Source organism: Protopterus annectens, chromosome 13.part0 (assembly GCF_019279795.1).
Source record: "Protopterus annectens isolate FY-2018-M chromosome 13.part0, PAN1.0, whole genome shotgun sequence".
In the NCBI taxonomy this organism is placed as follows: domain Eukaryota; kingdom Metazoa; phylum Chordata; order Ceratodontiformes; family Protopteridae; genus Protopterus; species Protopterus annectens.
This window is the reverse complement of record NC_056747.1, coordinates 111,134,381-111,144,380: the sequence shown is the minus strand read 5'-3', so window position 1 is coordinate 111,144,380 and position 10,000 is coordinate 111,134,381. Positions and strand designations below refer to the sequence as shown.

At 39.8% G+C, this 10,000-nt stretch overlaps 1 protein-coding gene across 1 annotated transcript in view; it reads right to left on the bottom strand.

Moving 5' to 3' along the window:
- LOC122787839 (dedicator of cytokinesis protein 7-like) overlaps nucleotides 1-10,000 on the bottom strand; it is a 4,057,077-nt gene that overhangs the window by 171,317 nt on the left and 3,875,760 nt on the right. The gene's annotated exons all lie outside the window — the stretch shown is intronic.

Genomic DNA, 10,000 nt, shown 5'->3' with positions numbered 1-10,000 from the left:
TCTAGGGAGAAGCATCCTGGCTCTTCTCTCTAGTCATATCCTTCCCCCCATCCCATGTACCCTTCTGAAAGATTTCTTCTGGATGTCTTTCAGCTGCATTATGTCCCTCTATGATAGCACTCAGTATGCAAGTTATGGACAATCAAGGGCCTGGTAAATTAGCAGCACTGTTTGTCTGTTTCTGGAATCTGCCTCACTCAAGACATACCCCATATTTCTGTTTGCTGTTGACTCTACCTTCCAGCTCTAATCTTGCTAGGCCATTCTAACTGTGAACACCACCTCCAGATTCTCCTCCTGCTCTGCTGCCATCAGTTGCATACTTTAAATGGGTTGGGATGGGATGGATTGGGGGGATCTAAGTACACTTAAAGGGTAGACTATATAGGCTTATTGTCTCCTCCAGCCATCAAACAAATGTCATGTCATGTAATGAAATCTCTGACTTCTATCATTCCTGAAAAGCCTGTATGTAGGCACCTCTGTGTTTTACCCTTGTTATACGGCAGCAATTCTCACCCACCCCCATCTTGAATTATAACACGTAGCTCCTCCATCTTCCTAACTAGCCTTTTTGTACTCCATAGTAATACCACCCAGCTTTGCTCTAACTCACTCATTTTACATCTCTTGTGTGTCTGGTGTGCATTTTTCCTTCTATGACCTGAATACCTGATTCCTTTTTTTCTTCTGTGATTTCCTCAGTCTGACACCCCAAAGCAATGTATTTTATTCTGTATTTGATAAAAAATAGAAATTCTGCCACATAAGTCAGAAGGGAAACAGTTATTAGCTGTGTAATTTTAATTCAATTATGAAAAAGTTAAAACTTTGAAGTCTTCCACTGGTATTTCATCAGCATCTAAAGTGTTTTAAGGAGGGGCTTGACTTTATTGTTAATATCATTGATGATACAGAGGTATGGCAACACAGCAAACAACAACATGATGTGAAAATGAGTTAATGAAGAGGATGAGATGAAATAACCGGAATAAAAGTAAAACCGGAATTTACCGGAATAAAAGTAAGAGCAAAACTGGAATTATAGAGCTGAAACATAAGCCATGAGTTAATGTCTGTGGGCTTAAAATTAGGCACTGATAAAGACTAATGGAGCAAATGTCTCTACCAGTGGACTGACAAGTCCTCATGATATTTATTGGAAAGGTGCAGTATCTTTAGACTTTCCAAATATGAGCTTGCCAGTGAGGAAATTACCAAAACATGATGCAGAATGGAGCTGCACTACAAGGTAAGAGAGACTTTTCATTGCTTAAATAGTTATTAACTGAAGTCTACATGACTTATGGAATGTGCTCTGAGAGGTTTTTTTTATTACTTCTGAACATCCATGAGACTGTACTATCACTTGTTGATCATAAAAAACATGATTTCATGAGGAAAATACAGATATTTACCAGTATGACTAGATTTTCTGAAACTGTTAGTGCAGGTTTACAAATGGCCTCAATGTAGGAGTCTTAATTTGTGGGTGGTGGGGGATTGTATACTTGAATCTATCAAAAGTTTTTTATAGTATTCTTCATACAACAGTAATTACCTAGTAAAGCATAAGATAAGTTCTTATAATACTCTGTGAATTAGATATTGGCTTAAACATAGATATCAACATGTTTAAGTTTAGAGCCACTTTTCAAAATGGTCAAAGATTGCTGCTGGTTTTTCACATGGGTCTTGATTCATCTCCATACTATTCAACTTCGTATTTTCATTTTTACCTATTAATAACACCTTTTTGGCTGTCTAAATATGCTGCTGCCATTAAAACTGGGGCATTTTTAACATAATCAGATTATCATAATATTTAGCTTTTGATTCATATGTGTCCAAACAATTTGAATGGTTAAATAAAAAGGGTTTAATATCAATTTGTTTAAGAATTATGCTATGCTATGTACTTTGGTCATATCAGACCTGAACAGCCTTTCATTTTGAGAAATCATGTTATACAAGAAGTGACTAAGGACAGATACCCTGGTGTGTATAAATTGTAATTTAACATATAAAAATGCATTTGCTCTTAAGGCAAAGGTCACGTGAATTATGGGGCTCCTGAGAATTTTTTTTGACCAGATCTGTTGCAGTCCTATTGAAATTATTTATAATGTTCATTAAACCAATAATTTAATACAACTCATTATTTTGCAGATATTCAAGAGATGACTGCTAAATATTGGAAAGTGTTCAAAGAAAATTCACTAAAAGAATCATGGATTGCAGGACAATCACATGTCAGGAATACTTAGCTAAACTTTATTTTTAATCAGTTATTGTGCCTAGCATACCATGCATCATGTGATGAAGAAAAATGGCTTTTGTTAAATACTGAATTGTTGCAATCAGGGTGCACTTCTCATGGGGCAAATTATACATCTCAAATAGGTTCATAGGTTCATAGGTTCATACTAGGCTATCTGCCGTGGCTTAGGCCACCTTTAGTATGGGGAACTATACCCATTATTTTTCTGTGCCTCTGTCGAGCAGTGACACTGAGGTAATCCATCTCCCATCCATTGGTCAAGATTTCTCTTGAACAAGGCCTGCTCTGCCTCACATGTACCGGGATTTTGTTCCACAGCATAGGAGTCTTTGGGTGATGAATCTGTGGCTCTGATGGATCTAGATTTTTGAGGTGAAGCATATTCATCAAATCTGGGTTTGACATGGCCTTGTATGTTAGGCAAAGGTCACCTCTGCAAGTGTAAGCGACTGAATAGAGCTGGAGTTCTTTCAGTCGGGCAGCATAGGACAGATTTTTGAGACCCTTTATCCTTTTGGTGAGGAACTTTGTGGCCTCCAGCTGCTGCAAGTGTCGGGTCAGATAGGGGCATTGTACTCAATCATTGGTCTGATGAGTGATGAGTAAAGGGAGACTATGACCTCCCTTGATCTAGATGAGAATCCCTTCATGATAAGGTGGGCAATGTAGAAGGTCTTCCTAACTACTTTAGCTACATGGGTGTCGAATGACAGACTACTATCAACCTGGGTCCCCAGGTCCCTGATAACTTCTTCTGTGCTCAGTGGATTGCCACCTATTTGGTAGCTAGTAACCTTGTTTGGTATGACTATGCATTTTTGGCATTTAACTTGGCTCTGGCACCAGTTATCCGTTTCTGTGAGACCCTTCTGAAGGATATCTGTGTCAGATGTGTTTAGTTTGCAGTCATCTGCAAACTTTGTCAGCCATAACCCTCCTGTGTTGTTTCAAGTCAGTAACCACAAGCTGCTCAATGTTAGTCACTCCCACTGATAAACACAGAGACCCTCCTTCAGCCCAAGCAAAAATGGCCTCACAGAAACTTTCAAACAGTTCAGGAACAGCAAGCCTGTAACTGAACTTTTTAACTCTCAGAAAAGTGGGAAAAAAGCAAGATTTTTTTTGTTTTGTTTTTACAGAGATAGCAGAGGTTCACAAGTAATATCAAGTTATAACAGTGCAGTAAATGACCCCACACAAGAGTGCTAGGTCAAGGACAGAAAATATGCAAGTTTTAAGAAAAACGATTTAAAATTAAGTGCAAACAGGAAATTCAGCAAACAGCTTTGGTTGTGCTCTAAATACAGCTACTAATACAGAAATCAAATTTAACAAGCCAGAAAATGCTCAAGCTAGGCAGCTATGCAGAAAAACTTAGCAAATAAACAGATGCTTCACCAACAGCCAACAAGCCTGAAACAACTAGGTTTTAAGAGAGGAAGATGAAGGAGTTATGGAAATGACCCTAGTGGCCAATAAAACTACAGTTTCAAGTCAGTAACCACCAATGTTAGTCACTCCCACTGATAAACACAGAGACCCTCCTTCAGCCCAAGCAAAATGGCCTCACAGAAACTTTCAAACAGTTCAGGAACAGCAAGCCTGTAACTGAACTTTTTAACTCTCAGAAAAGTGGGAAAAAGCAAGATTTTTTTAAGTAATATCAAGTTATAACAGTGCAGTAAATGACCCCACACAAGAGTGCTAGGTCAAGGACAGAAAACAGCTTTTGGTTTGTGCTCTAAATACAAGCTAATAATAAAAAAAATTTAACAAGCCAGAAAATGCTCAAGCTAGGCAGCTATGCAGAAAAACTTAGCAAGTAAATGACATGTGAAACCATTGTTAGATCATGGTATATCACCTAAAGTATTATGAGATCATGGAACATACTACCATTACAAGTAAGTACATATAATTCACTACAATCTTTAGATGTTTGGTTTGGTTTGAATGTTTACTCTATGACCTGCATTATGATCATCTTTGACCTTTATGCAGCTTACCAGTGTGAAGTGTGAAACTAAGTGCCCACACTGAAATATTTTGATGTGAATAAGTCAGCCACACTGCATGCAGTGGCCAGTCAGAATGGTACTGATGAATTTGTCTGCAAGAAAGTAAACCAGCTTCATATTTGCTCAGAGCTTTTATAGAATTCCAGAAAAAACTGCCATATGTTGCCTAATGCAAGACTTGTTCAGGGGACTCAGCTATCACATGATTTTAAAGCTGATCTGAGTTCTCAGAGTATGTGCTCCAGGCAGGTACGACCCTAGCCGTAAGCAGCATCCTATCTTCACCAAGAATGATACCACAATACCAACAAAATTGATTGACTTCAACAACTGGCTTAGTTTCTGGTGTCTTTCCAAGGGGATCTAGTATCTGTCTTGGTTGTCATGCCTCAATGCTTTTCCAGAGATGGCATCCACCTGTCATCCCTGGGGTTCTGGATATTGGCCAAGGCTATTGTCTCCCCCATTGTGCCTTTTTAGGCTATGTCCGAAAGACATATCTTCCAACATAAAAGATCTGTCAAAAAGCAAACTGAAGGTCATGCTGCTTAATGCTAGGAGCCTTAACCTGAAAATGCACTCACTGAAGGCTCTCCTCACACTGGAAGATGCCGATGTCTTTGCAGTCATGGAAAGCTGTTTCAGGGCTGTGGAAAGCACCCCTGCCTTACCCGGCTATACCTCATTCCACACTTTCCAACCCCAAAATAAGGTTAGAAAGACTAAGGGTGGCGGAGTCTCTATCTTCATTAAGGACAGGCACACATCCAGACTGGTTTACCAGCATGATGCACTGGAATTACTCCAGATGCAACTGACAGTTGGCAAGACACACATCCAAGTTATAGCCAGCTATAGACCCCCCCTCTCCATGACTCAGGACACCCACTCCTCCTACCTGGACCTACTTGACTCCATCAAGGTACCCCGTAACACCCTGATCCTTGGTGACTTCAACTACCCCACCATAGACTGGGTGAACTATTCTTGCACTAATGCACTCACCCAATGACTTCATCAGTTCTAACACACTAGACCAGCTGGTCTCATCCCCCACGAGGGGAGATAACATACTGGACTTGGTTCTCACCAGCATGGGCGACCACTGCACCACTCCCATTGCATATTCTTCACTGGTGGGATCAGATCATCGGTCTGTCTCATTCAAAGTTTCTATCCCACCCAACCCCTCCCCAGATTTTACCAGACTAAAAAACTTCTGAAAAGCCGACTATAACTTCCTAAGGGAGGGTGTCAGCGTCTTCACACCACTGCCCCCCTCAGAGGATGTAGACAACTATGCTGAACAGTATGTCATTGTGCAGTATACAAGCACCTGTATAACTGCATGGGCTCAGCCATACCCAACAGAACTAAAACCTGCTCCTCAAGGAAATACAAACCTATCTGGTGGACATCCTCTATCAACAGGCTCTACAACAAAAGGAAGACAGTGTTGTCCAAGAGTAAAAAGGAACACATTCCAAATCAGAAAAACTCCCTCCTCAACCAGCAAATTAGATCACTAGTAAAAACCTTCAAAGCCAATTATGAGTTGAGACTAGCCTCCAAAACAAAGGAAAACCACAAATCCTTCTTCAGTTACATTAGGAACCTCCATAGCAAAGCCTAAGTTTGTTCTGAATTAGTACTTAATGGTACCACTTACACTGATCCTACTGACTTAGCCAACCTGCTAGCTGACAGGTTCAGCGCAAACTTCACCCCGTTATCACCCCCCAAAGGCCCAGTTGACATCCCAGATAGTTGTCTCACACCACACTTCTCTGTAGATCAAGTGTTAAAGACCCTATCCAAGGCAAAGAACACAGCTTCCATGGGACCTGATAGTATCCTAAGCTGTATTCTGCACCATCTCCAGCAATAACTAGCTTCGTCATTGAGCACCCTATTCAACCACAGCCTAATTACAGGCTTTATTCCAGCAGAGTGAAGAACCACCATTGTCATCCCCTTGCACAAAGGTGGTGCCACTGCTGACCCAGGGAACTATCACCCCATTAGCTTGAGATGTCTGATCTGTAAAGCCATGGGGTTTATTATTATGGATCTCATGAACAAGGACATAGGCAATCTCCAAACACTTGACCCCACCCAATTCAGATTCGTCAGGGGCAGATCTTGCCTATTGAACCTTGCTGACTTCTTGAGACTGTCACCAAAGCCCTGGATGAGGAAAAGTCAGTACATTCAGCTTACCTTGACCTGGCCAAGCCCTTTGATAAATCATCATCAAAAAGCTAACATAACTTGGGGTTAATCCCTATCTTGTGAGATAGATGGCCAACTGGCTTACAGATAGGACCCACAAGGTCACAATAGGCACCATCACCTCTCACAGCAGACCTGTCACTAGTGGTGTTCCCCGGGGATCTGTCCTGGGACCCCTACTTTTTGGCATCTCCTTCTCAGAGGTCCAGGCAAGACAAAGGGCCTATGGCTGACCAAGTTTGCAGATGACTGAAAGCTGGGTGCTGTCATTGACTCTCCAATGATGTTAACATACTGCAAGAGGGTCTCACAGCTACAAATAACTGGTGCCAAAGTCATGGCCTTAAGTTAAACACAAAAAATATATACGATTGTACCATTCAGCAAAAACATGGCTTCTACTGATTACCACATCAATGGCAACCCCCTAAGCACACAAGCTGTGGTGAGAGACTGGGGTACTCAGGTTGACAATCTCACATTTGACCATCATGTGGCGGCAGTGGTCAGAACAGCCTTTCATTTGGTTCATCTCATAAGTAAAGGTATTGCATCCAGAAAAATGGAGGTTATTACCTCTCTGTACTCCTCCCTCATTAGACCTATAATTGAGTATAACATCCCATTTGGTATGTACCTCTCCAAACACCTGAACCAACTGGAAAGGCCACAGAAATACCTCACAAAGAGAATCCATGGCCTCCAACACCTGTCTTATGCGGACAGGCTCAAATCACTATCACTTTAGTCATCATCATACAGATTGCTCAGAGGTGATCTGTCTCGCCTACAAGGCAATATTGGACCCTGCCCTACTAGAGATGATCCATATCTGTAAGTCTAACTCCTGACACATTACCTGCTCGATAGGCCTAAATCTAATATGCGACATCAGCAAAACCTGCTGGAGAGACAGGTTTGTCTCCCAGAGGCTGCCCCATTTCTGGAATAGACTTCCCATACATGTCAAACAGAGTACTTTGCTGACCCTCTTCAAGTGCAACCGTGATGAATGGATGGGAAACCCCAAATATGCCCCAGGGGTTCCATCTTTGTCTGACAGGGGCAACAGGTGCTGACTGAGGTTTCTTTTTGGGGATAAACTCTTGGCTAGGCTTGTAAGGGCCCCAGGGCCAATAGCCTAGTAACCTCCTATGATCCTATGATTTTAAAGAAAGTTTTTTGGCTGCCACATGATTTAAAAGTTGGCTACATGATTTAAAAAGTTTGTCACATAGGTTTTTAGTATTTAAACAGTGTGGTTTGGTTCACTTCCTCTGAAGAAATTTTATTATAAAATAAAATGAAAGCAGTAATATTACATTTCAAGTTGTTTGAGCTGGATTTGTCAGAATCTCTGCGGCCTTCAGCATGTGTTTTTATATCAGAAACAGCATCATGTTCCTAAAGTCTGTGTGCAATATCTCTCTTAATCACTCTTGCTGCCACAAAACACTAAATAGGAATCTTATAAATCTGTACACTCCCACAGGCAAATTAAATGAATATAATTTAAAATGAATATACTTTAAAAATTCTCTCAGCAAATTTTTATTTGCCCAATCCTGGATGCCCATGAAGCACAAAGACAACATTGCTTCTGGCATGGTAGGCACCTCTTCTTCAAGCATATGTAGCAGACAGTGCTGCAGTTACTGTGTGTGATGGTCCATACAACAGTGATAATAATGTTACCCCATTCATTAGGATCTGTTTTTAATCACACACTTATTTATGCAGTTAAATCCTTATCAGTTCTGACCCACAAAGCTACTGAAGCTTTCGGTATGGTTAACAGTATGGGATCTATCTAAATATGAAAAACTTTAAGAGGACATTTCAATCCAATACCTAAATCTATATACTCTAAGAAAATTATCAGGCTAAACACTTCCTGATGGTTTCTCTAGGCAAACACCATTCATCAAAAATTACATAGCGAAAATATTGAAAATCCCCAGAAAAACAGACAAATCATTTTTTGCAGGGGGCAAGTCCCCCTGTACACTCCCCAAAATTATATATACCAACTCCACGGCTGCACAACAGTTGAGGAAAAAGACACACCACCAGCTTGCACAATACACTCTGGTTAAACTCACCACAACATAATATCCTTGCACTAAAAACAATTTTTTTATGAGCTGGCGATGACTTGTAAATCAGCCTTTCTGGATACTCACTTAACGGTTTTCATACTGTGATTTATTTTCGCCACACTAAGCCTTTGGCAAGACAAATTAACTAATATGCATAATACAGTCACTATTAGTAACTATTTTGAATAGTATTTTTTATTTCTTAGTCTTGCATGCAGACATAAGCACTTTCTGACTCCTGCAATTTTAAATGCTGACCCAAATAAATAAGCAATTTACATAATTTCAGATTGTTCATTTCAGTCTCAGTACTTAAAATATTTCAGCAATCGTATTATTCTGTGTGCTACTGTGTAGTCTTTAAATACAAACTTTACTAATGTTATTATTTTTGATTATTTTATTCTTAATTTTGATGTTATCATCACAGATGTTCCCGACATTTTACGTTGCATCTTTTCTATAGATTACTCTTCACATTTTCAACATAAATTGTGCCCACAAATAACTCATTTCATGTTTCTCTTCCTACGCAAATGAAATTTTTATTTCTAGATTTATTTTATTTAAATGATTTCTCTTGCTACAGCTTATATATAATTGTCTAATAGGAAGCATTTATTTCTTTTACGCTTATAGCCACATCTGCTGCACAAAACTTCCTTTGCACCAGATTTCCCTTGAATTTTATATTTGTCAGGGATTACTCAATTTATTTTTACTTTGTTTTCACTCATTTTCATAATCTCCATGCAGCATCATCATAGCAGGAAATTTCCTCTGTCTTTTTTCTGACAGCTATGTCATGCTGCAGCTTTCTGACTTTTGCTATGTACCAACTTTCAAAGATCTATTTTTAAAGCTTTCTCATTCAGTTGTGTTAAATTACTTCAAGGATGTGTCCTCCAGCAGGCATCAACATATGGGTCATCCCAAGAAGTACCCCAGATTTATCCAAGAAGGTGGGAACTGTTCATCAATAAGAATGATATCATTTGTTCTAACTTGACTGTGCTAGACATTTTGTGGACTGCTGCAATGCTCCCTCCTCCCTCATGAAGTAAGATCTGGGTGTGCTGCAGTTTTTAACATGTAGAGCTATGATGCCAAGAAATTTCACTTCTTTCAGGTTTCCATTACCTTGGATCGTATGCATCATGTTCATTTAAGAAAGGTCTTCTAAACGTAGATCCAATGCAAGACTTATTATTTACTTATACTTGTGTACAAGACTTAAAATGGTAACTAAGGATCCGGTTTAAGGTACTGCTGGGACATTCACTGACAGCATGGTATTAAAGTACTTACAACCATAGACTACAGCAGTTATAAGGAGTGTGATGTCAGCAACAATGCAAAAATGTGCAAAT